Source organism: Stegostoma tigrinum, unplaced genomic scaffold, assembly GCF_030684315.1.
Source record: "Stegostoma tigrinum isolate sSteTig4 unplaced genomic scaffold, sSteTig4.hap1 scaffold_64, whole genome shotgun sequence".
NCBI lineage: Eukaryota > Metazoa > Chordata > Chondrichthyes > Orectolobiformes > Stegostomatidae > Stegostoma > Stegostoma tigrinum.
Genome location: NW_026728579.1, coordinates 1,042,860 through 1,053,011, shown reverse-complemented (window position 1 = coordinate 1,053,011; position 10,152 = coordinate 1,042,860).

The window sequence follows — 10,152 nt, the reverse complement described above, 5'->3', positions numbered from 1 at the left end:
TTGCTACTTGGGGACCTGACAGCCCTCCAGACTTAATATTGAGTTCTGCAATTTTAGGGCCTAAACTCTCCCATATCGCAGCGCCCCCACCCCACACACCAGGCTTTGTTACCACGCAGCCTGCCACTACACACTCCCTGTTGTTAGTGACTAACAGTCCCCATTGACAACTTCCCAGCCTGATCGTTAGCAACTCCTTTATCTGTCCACCTGTCTTTCTCTCTCTTTGGGCTCTATCCTATTGTTTACTCCCTCCCCACCCTCCTCCCTATTTTCGGCATAGAAACTGATGTTTTCCCAGCCACCATCAGTTCTGAGGAAGGGTCACCGGACTGGAAATGTAAACTCTGTTTTTACCTCCAACATATGTTGCCACACCTGCTGAGCTTTTCCAGCAACTTTGTTTTTGTTCGTTGTTTACAGCATCCGCAGTTCTTGTGGTTTTTATCACTAAACCTGTCAGACTCATCAATGCTCTCTAATGCTCCAACTTGTTGCTCAAATTGCTCCAATAAGAGGCACCTGCTGTACACATGGTCATGCAGACCAGCAGGAGCACTCAGCATTTGACATGTAGCGTAGGATGCACCAATCATGGGTCAGATCTTAATTCCAGGCATACCTTAACTCAACAGAACACGGATCTTTGCTTTTAATTTACTCATTCTCCTACTTAATTGTAGGGGACAAAAACCGGTGTTCACTCTCAGGTCTCTGCTGGTATGCCTGCTTTTCAGGGAGAGCCTTATCTCACCCACTCCTCTCAATAACATTCTCTGACTGTCACTGGGCCAACCCTCCGCTCTCAGTAACACTGTCTGCCCGTCACAGGGCCCTCACCCCCTCCTCTCAGTAATACTGCCCGTCACAGGGCCCTCGCCCCCTCCTCTCAGTAATACTGCCCGTCACAGGGCCCTCGCCCCCCTCCTCTCAGTAACACTGCCCGTCACAGGGACATCACCCACTCCTCTCAGTAATACTGCTTGCCACAGGGCCCTCACCTGCTCCTCTCAGTTATGCACTGACTGACTGTCACAGGGCCCTCACCCCCTCCCCTCAGTAACACACTCCGTCACAGTGCCCTCAGACTGTCACAGAGCGCTCACCGCTCCGCTCAGTCACACTGCCAGTTACAGGGCCCTCACGCGCTCCTCTCAGTAACACTGCCTGTCACAGAACCCTCACGCGATCCTCTCAGTAACACTGCCCGTCACAGGGACCTTACCCGCTCCTCTCAGTAACACTGCCCGTCACAGGGACCTTACCCGCTCCTCTCAGTAACACTGCCTGTCACAGGGCCCTCACCCGCTCCTTTCAGTAACACTGCCCGTCACAGGGACCTTACCCGCTCCTCTCAGTAACACTGCCTGTCACAGGGCCCTCACCCGCTCCTTTCAATAACACTGCCCGTCACAGGGACCTTACCTGCTCCTCTCAGTAACACTGCCCATCACAGGGACCTTACCTCTCCTCTCAGTAACACTGCCCGTCACAGGGACCTTACCCGCTCCTCTCAGTAACACTGCCCGTCACAGGGACCTTACCCGCTCCTCTCAGTAACACTGCCTGTCACAGGGCCCTCACCCGCTCCTTTCAGTAACACTGCCTGTCACAGGGACCTTACCCGCTCCTCTCAGTAACACTGCCCATCACAGGGACCTTACCGCTCCTCTCAGTAACACTGACTGATTGGAAAGGGCGCTCACCCACTCCTCTCAGTAACATCCCCTGACTGTCACTGGGCCCTCACCCGCTCCTCTCAGTAACACTGCCCGTCACAGCGCCCTCACCCACTCCTCTAAGTAACACAACTGTCACAGAGCCCTCACCCACTCCTCTCAGTAACACTGCCTGTCACAGGGCCCTCACCCGTGCATCTCAGTAATACTGCCTGTCACAGAGCCCTCACCCACTCCTCTCCGTAACATTGACTGCCTGTCACAGGGCCCTCACCCTCTCCTCTCAGTAACATTGACTGACAGTACAGGGCCCTCACCCCCCCCTCCTCTCATTAACACTACCTGTCACAGACCCCTCACCCGCTGCTCGCAGTAACACTGACTGACTGTCACAGGGCGCTCACCCCCTTCCTCAGTAACACTGTCCGTCACAGGGCCCTCACCCACTCCTCTCAGTAATACTGTCTGCCACAGGGCCCTCACCTGCTCCTCTCCGTTACACTGACTGACTGTCACAGGGCCCTCACCCCCTCCTCTCTTTAACACAGTCCGCCACCGTGCCCTCACCCCCTCCTTTCAGTAACACTGCCAGTCACAGGATCCTCACCCGCTCCTCTCAGTAACATTGACTGACTGCACAGGGCCCTCACCCCCTCCTCTCAGTAACACTGACTGCCTGTCACAGGGTGCTCACCCGTTGCCCTCAGTAACACTGACAGACTGTCACAGGGCCCTCAGCCGCTCCTCTCAGTAACACTGCCCATCACAGGGCCGTCACCCGCTCCTCTCAGTAACACTGCCCGTCACAGGGACCTTAGCCGTTCCTCTGAGTAAGACTGCCTGTCGCAGGGCCCTCACCCACTCCTCTCAGTAACACGGCCCGTCACAGGGCCCTCAACTGCTCCTCTTGGTAACTCTGACTATCTCCCGGCCCTAAACCCCTCCTCTCAGAATCACTGACTGACTGTCACAGGCCTCTCACTCCCTCCTCTCAGTAACACTGCCTGTCACAGAGCCCTCATCCGCTGTTCTGAGTGACACTGGCTGACTGTCACAGTGCCCTTACCTTGCCCACTTATCTGAATTAGAGACAATATCAATGTGGTTGCTTTATCAAGAAGAAATACGGAGAGAAATTAATGTCACAATCAAAGTGAACTTGATTAGTAAGAGAATGTGATGGAATGTCTATTTATTTAATATAAGTATGTTATGACTGATTTTATGACCTGAAGTCACAGCCGTATTCAATCAGCTTCCCTGTCTATATTTGCAACTCATTGATATAAAGTATTTAGTGACGTTCAAAATTGATCCCAATGTTTCCTAATCAGATTTTTTGAAAAGCCAGTGCCAGACTTTGTGAATAACAATACCTGACACCAGGTTTATAGCTAAAACAAAAGATTTTACAGTTTATGAACAATATAGTATCTTTTTTAAAAAAAGTTAAGCAAAAAGGTATTCTGACGAACGCCTATGACTTAAACATCATCTTCTTTGATTCTAGCCCCAATTCTAGCAAAGACAGAAAGACACACAAACAGATATAATTAAGGAATGTATCAAAGGGAAAAAACTAAATCAAGTGTAACTGGCCAGTTTACTTAACCAGACTGCATGATCTTTAAAATGGAAAGAACTGTGGATGCTGTAAATCAGGAACAAAAACAAAGCTGCTGGAAAAGCTCAGCAGGTCCAGCAGCATCTGTGAAGGAAAAAAAGAAGTAAGATTTCAGATCTGTCAACCCTTCTTCTGATCAGCTCTGAGGAAGGGCCACCAGATCTGACATCGTACCTCTTTTTTGCCTTCACAGATGTTTTCAGACCTGCTGAGCTTTTCCAGAAATTTTGTTTTTGTCCATCATCTAAATTCTCACAGTCAGATGAGATTGTATGTTAAGTTAAAATCTGAACAATCTACAGATGCTGTAAATCAGAAACAAAAACAGAAGTTGCTGTAAAAAACCAGCAGATCTGGCAGCATCTATGGAGAGAAAACAGAGTTAACATTTTGGGTCGTATTACCCTTCCTCAGAATTCCTTATTTCTAAGTGTCACAGGATCTGAAATGTTAATTCTAACTTCTGTCCATAGATGCTGCCAGACTCGCTGAGCATTTCCAGTAATTTCTGAGCTTCTGTCTTGGTTTCTGAAAACATTGAGCTGTGCAAATACCTTTCAGTAGGCTTTGGGGGATATTTAATTATTACTTGTAACAGAGGACCTCTTAACTTAGAATAAGTTGATAATGGGAGGACAACCAGTTGGCAATCAAACGTCTGTCCTGTAGCTTTTGCAGGGACAATCCTTCTGATTTAAAGACAGTTCAATATTGGTTTCTCTTTGCTAGTGACTCATCAACAGAGTTTTCTTGGAAGAAGAATTGACCTGCAATTAACCTCCAGACCTAGCCTCATAAACAAATATCAAATTGTTTCTTCTTTTTTCACATAAGCTGCTGCTCACAGTCCAAAGGTCACTCTCAGCTCACAGTTCACAGCTCCAAACCAAAAATGATAATGAACTTAAGTACTAGGAGGAGTAAGACAATTCAGCTCCTCGAGCCCCGCTGTTTGATATGATTGTGGTTGATCTTATCTCTGCTGCAACTTTAGTTTCCTACCTGCTCTCCATAATTCTTGAACCCATTATGAACTCAAAAATCGTTCTATCTCCTCTTCAAATTTGCTCAATGTCACAGCCCTCCAATGCCTTCTCAGGGAGTGAATTCCAGAGATTCATGACCCTTCCGGTGTAGAAATTTTTCATCATCCCTTTAAACCTTCTTTCCCTATGCTAAAACTATGACCTCTTGTTCTATTGCCCACATGAGGAACCATCCTTTCCACGTCAACTTTATCAATCTGCTTGAACATATTATATCCCTCAATTAGATCCCTTCTCATTGTTCTGAACACCTGAGAATGTAGGCCGAAACTACTCTGTCTGTCTTAAGACGCATTCTCGTCTCTGGAATCATCCTGGTGAACCTCCACTGGACTGCCTCCAATACAATGACATCTCTCCTTAAGTAAGGAGACCAGAACTGTACACAGGGCTCCAGGTGTGGACTCACTAATGCCTTGCATAGTTGCAGCAACCTTCTTTTGTATTTGTATACTCTCTTTCTTGAGCAACAAATGCCAAAATTCCATTTCCCTGCCTTAATACCTGCTGTACCTGCTTACTGAGTTTCTGTGATTCATAAAACTAAAAAAAATGAAGGTTTCAATGCTGTTAAAATGAAATCCATCCAAGTAAAATTAAAATAATGATAAGAGGACATTAATAGAAAATGAAAACATTTTTCTCTCTCTGGAGAGCAATATTGAACAGGCTTCACATAACAATGTTATTTGTGAGCTTGGATTCTATACTGGAGGAATGCTGCGCAAGTTTTAAGTTTGAATTGTACACCTATACCGTGTGTAGTGAGAAGGACAAGACGTGGGTTTTAATCTAATAATTTTCTGTGTTCTTCTGTTATAAATATACATAGGCATCCGCTTGTGAGCATTTTCAGTAATTGAATACCACAGTAAAGAGAATGAAAATTTATCTCACCCTGGAATCTGAATTGTCCAGTATCACCATCAACTGGGATCATAACACTTGTCATTTCAAAGGCCAAACCTGATATTACCACTCGATTCCTCAACTAAAATGGAATTTGATTCATTCAATTGTCATACATGAATGACCTTGATAGAGTGTTGTAAATTATAAAGTGAAACAAAATAGCCCTTCACCATTTTTCTTGTAAAGCAAATCCATCATATTCGATTGTTGTAGTGGTATAAAACACTAGTAAGTCACACATTGCAAAGTCCTCCTGAATGTGAGCCAGACATTTACATAGATCTGTGGTTAACCTCAAGAGGCAACCCAATCTTGTATTTGTTTCCTTTTTAGGCCACTTTTCTGACAACAAAGACTTCACCAGTCTCCTTAAACAGCTGAGATCAGACTAATTACAAAGCTCTATTTTGTCCATAACCTACCCTTGATCAATGCTAAAGAAGATAGACTAGCATTTAAATAAAATTGTATTTATAGAGTCATAGAGTGATACAACACGAAACAGACCTTTCAGTCCAATTAGTCCATGCTGACCATAATCCCAAACTAAAGTAGTCCTGCCTGCCTCCTGCGCTCGGCCATATCCCTCCATTCATGTACTTACCTGGATGTCTTTTAAAAAGTGAAACTGTACCCGCATCCACCAATTCTACTGGAAGTTCATTCCACATATGAACAATCCTCTGTATAAAAATATTGCCCCTCATTTCCTTTTTAAATCTTTTTCCTCTCATCTTAAAACAATGCCCCATAATTTTGAAATCCTCCACAGTAGGGAAAAGACATTTGGCGTTCACCTTATCTAGATCCCTCATTATTTTATAAACATTCATCGGGTGACCCCGAAACCTCCTAAGATCCAGTGAAAAAAGCCCCAGTCTATTCTCACCTTAAATCTCAAAACCTCCATTTCTGGCAACATCCTGGTAATTCTTTTCTGAACCCTCTCCAGCTTAATAATATCCTTCCTTGAACACCGACCAGAATTGGACACAACAGTGTAGAAGAGGCCTCACCAATATCCTGTACAACTTCAACATGGCATTCCAACTCTTCTCCTCAAAGGTCTGAGTCATGAAACACCTTCTTAACTACCGAAAGAACTACAGATGCTGTAAATCACGAACAAAAACAAAGTTGCTGTCAAATCTCAGGAAGTCTGGCAGCTTCTTTGAAGGAAAAAACAAAGTTAACGTTTCAGGTCCGGTGACCTTTCCTCAAAACTGGCATTTCCCCTCTTTGCTGTGCACTGTACCACCGATTTTGGTATCATCTGCAAACTTACTAACCAGGCCTTCTATATTCTCATCTAAATCATTTGTATAAACGACAACCAAAAGCAGACCCAGCAATGATCCCTGTGGAACACCGCTGGCAACAGGCCTCCAGTATGGAAAACTTCCTTGCATCACCACTCTCCATCTCCTGCCTTTTATCCAATTTTGTTTAGTTTCTACTTAATTAATATTCCAGTAATAAACATCCCTGATGATCTGCGGAACGGTCACCGCACCCGAAACGTTAACACTGTTTTTGTTTTCCGTCACAGATGTTGCCAGACCCGGTGAGCTATTCCAGCAACTTTGTTTTCGTTCCTGATGAGCTGCGACTTTGTACTTGACTGATTTCCAACATCAAAAGTTCTAAAGGTTGGAAGAGATTGGTTTACCTTGACTTCCTAGCTTGAAAATGTGCCTTTTATGCAAAGAAACTGTACTCTGGGACAGTGGTTTTGCAGATTTACCTGCAGGTCCAGCTGTGAATCGGAGTTGAAGTAGTTGCAAGCACTGATGAATAGGCAGCTATTTAGCCTCTGGATGGAATCCTGTGGAAGCGACGAGGGTCTAGGTCATTGACTCGAGAACTGATGAGGGAACGGCTTGCCCCAACCAGCTTCCCTTCAGGGGAGCGCCAGCCTCAGGTCGCTCCCCTCAAGGGGTACGTCATCCTGACCTTGCTCCTCTCATGCGTAGGCAGCTACATCTTTCTCCCCTCTGGCACATAATAGACCGGCGGCAAACCTGGTGGGATGCCACTTTCCATGAGCGGTTGGCTAACCAGAACCCAGCAGGTGTAGTAAGCAGCAGTGTCACTTGGGAGGTGATGATCTCTGTTACCATTGGCAACCAACCTACGATTATTGCTCGATCTCGGGCCAGGATTGAGTGAAACACCATTAGCACGCCACTTCCCCTTCTTGATGTTGCACATTGAATGCCTTTGAAAGCCTGTTACATTTCTTAATGGTGACACCCCTGCCCACTGTTGAGTCAATACCAGTTGTTGTGGGATGATGTATGTGTACGTCAGTTGCTCAATTGGGGACTTTAACTCGCAATGAAGTTGGGAAGTTATGCACAAGTCTTCTCACCATGGATTTAATCTGGCTCTAAGCAGAATTGTAGGTGGTGCCATCCTTCCACCTGATTAAATGTCCTCTATTTTCAAACTTGCCACAAGGGAAAGTACAAAATCCCGCTGTTTTTGTTATCAATTCATGGTTTTTAATTTTGCAATCAGTGTCGTAAGCAGCAGATTAGTTCAGTCCTTGTGAAATTGAAGGCAATGCAACACTTTAATTGGTCACTTTTTAACATGGTAGGTTCTCAGACTGAGGAAATGGTGAATGTTGTTGATCTTTAATGCAATATAATGGAGGAGAGAAAAATCTGGACTACAGAGCCCACAGGAAGAAAATTATAATCTGTCAGTGCTGCCTCCATTAGAACAATGCCAAGTAAATACCCGTCCCCATATCGAACAATAGAAGTTTCCTGCATATCAGAACATACCCATTGAGTGGGGAACTGATGAATAATGCAGGAGCACCATCGGATTGAAATACTTTTATTCTAAGAATTTCAGAACATGCTGAGATTTTTATAGCAAGCAATACTTGTGCTGGAATATTCTTTTAATGTCAAAATGCTGCAACAGTTTGGAAGAACCAATATTAAATGGATATTATTGCAGATAATATATGTGAATTAAATAAAATTGTTTGCTTAAAGTATTTTGTAATTCAAATTGAATGTCGCATTTTTGTATCTTTGTTGTCTTCTGTTTCTACTTTTTCTTATTTTTATAGAGCAGGTATTGTCCTGGTCACTTGTAATGCTGCCAATTCAAGATTAACTACATGGATGGTCTCTATCAGTTGCTTCATCCCCGATGTCAGATTGCAATCCTGAATCCAAGATTGTCACTTCATCTTTCAATTCTGTGTATAATCAAAGTCTGAGATCAACAGCTTTCATTTTACTATCTGGAAGTCAATCAGTGCAGATTTTGTTTGTAAACCAGCGTTCTGTATGTAAAACTGCTTCGTTTAATTAGATTAGATAGTTAAGATTCATTTTAATGAAATGAATCATAACTAAGCTTCATCTCTTCCTCATTCTGAACACATGGTATGTCACGCAATGGCAATTCACTTTTGCATTGGTGCCGGTTCAAACCATGTGTATTCCAACTACAGATTGATACAGATGAAATTGTACCATTTCCTTTTTAGTACCATTCTCACCATACAGTGTTTCTGTTCATTACGTTTCTGTGTACAGTTCTGAACCAGTCCCCTTGCCCCTGAGCTTGCCAAATGTCTCAATGTTGTCGTGACATTGTCAAAGAATTCATTTCTTGGTAGATTCAGAGATAAATTAATGTAAACTAGTATGTGTTAATGCCTCTGCTGTAATTGGGCGAAACACTCAGGCCATTGTCTTAATTTTTCTCTCTTGTATTTATATTGAAATGTTGACCATGCCATTTGCTCCACTTACTGGAATTGGACTTGTTACAGAAGTGCTGAACGTCAACTTGCCAAATACAATTGAATGAAAAGTATGAGGCCAATCAGTCTCTTGAAACACTTTCTCTATGCAATCAACATAACAACATTCATTGACAATGAAAAATTACGTACGTGCATAAGAAGATTAGATTTGAAACAGAGATTTGTGAATATGAATGGAGCTATATATGTCCCCATCTCAGGCACCCACCTCAAGTTCACCTGGACTATCTACAACACCTCTGTCACCTTCCTGGACCTCTCTGTCTCCATCTCAGGTAACCACCCAGAAACCGATATCCATTTCAAGCCCACCGACTCCCACAGCTACCTAGAATACACCACCTCCCACCCACCTTCCTGCAAAAATTCCATCCCCTATTCCCAATTCCTTCACCTCCGCCTCATCTGCTCCCAGGATGAGGCATTCCATTCCCGTACACGTCAGATGTCCTCGTTTTTCAACGACCGCAACCCCCCACCCCCCACCCAACCACACACAGTGGTCAAGAACCATGTCTCCCACATTTCCTGCAACTCATCCCTCACACCCCATCCCCGCAATAAGCACCAAAAGAGAACCCCCTCATCCTCTCATACCACCCTACCAACCCCTGGATACAACGCATCATCCTCCAACACTTCCACCATCTGCAATCTGACCTCACCACCAAAGACATTTTTCCATCCCCACCCTTGTCTACTTTCTGGAGAGACCACTCTCTCCATGACTCCCTTGTCGGCTCCACGCTTCCCTCCAACCCCACCACACCCGACATTTTCCCTGCAACTGCAGGAAGTGCTACACGTGCCCCCATACCTCCTCCCTCACCCCCATCCCAGGCCCCAAGAAGACTTTCCACATCAAGCAGATGTTCAACTGCACATCTACCAATGTGGTATACTGCATCCGCTGTACCCGTTGTGGACTCCTCAACATCGGGGAAACCAAGGAGAGACTTAAGTGTTCTGCAAAGCAGTCCCTATGCTCGGTTCACAACAAACAACTGCACCTCCCAGTCGCGAACAATTTCAACTTCCCCTCCTATTCCTTCGACGACATGTCCATCCTGGGCCTCCTGCAGTGCCACAACAATG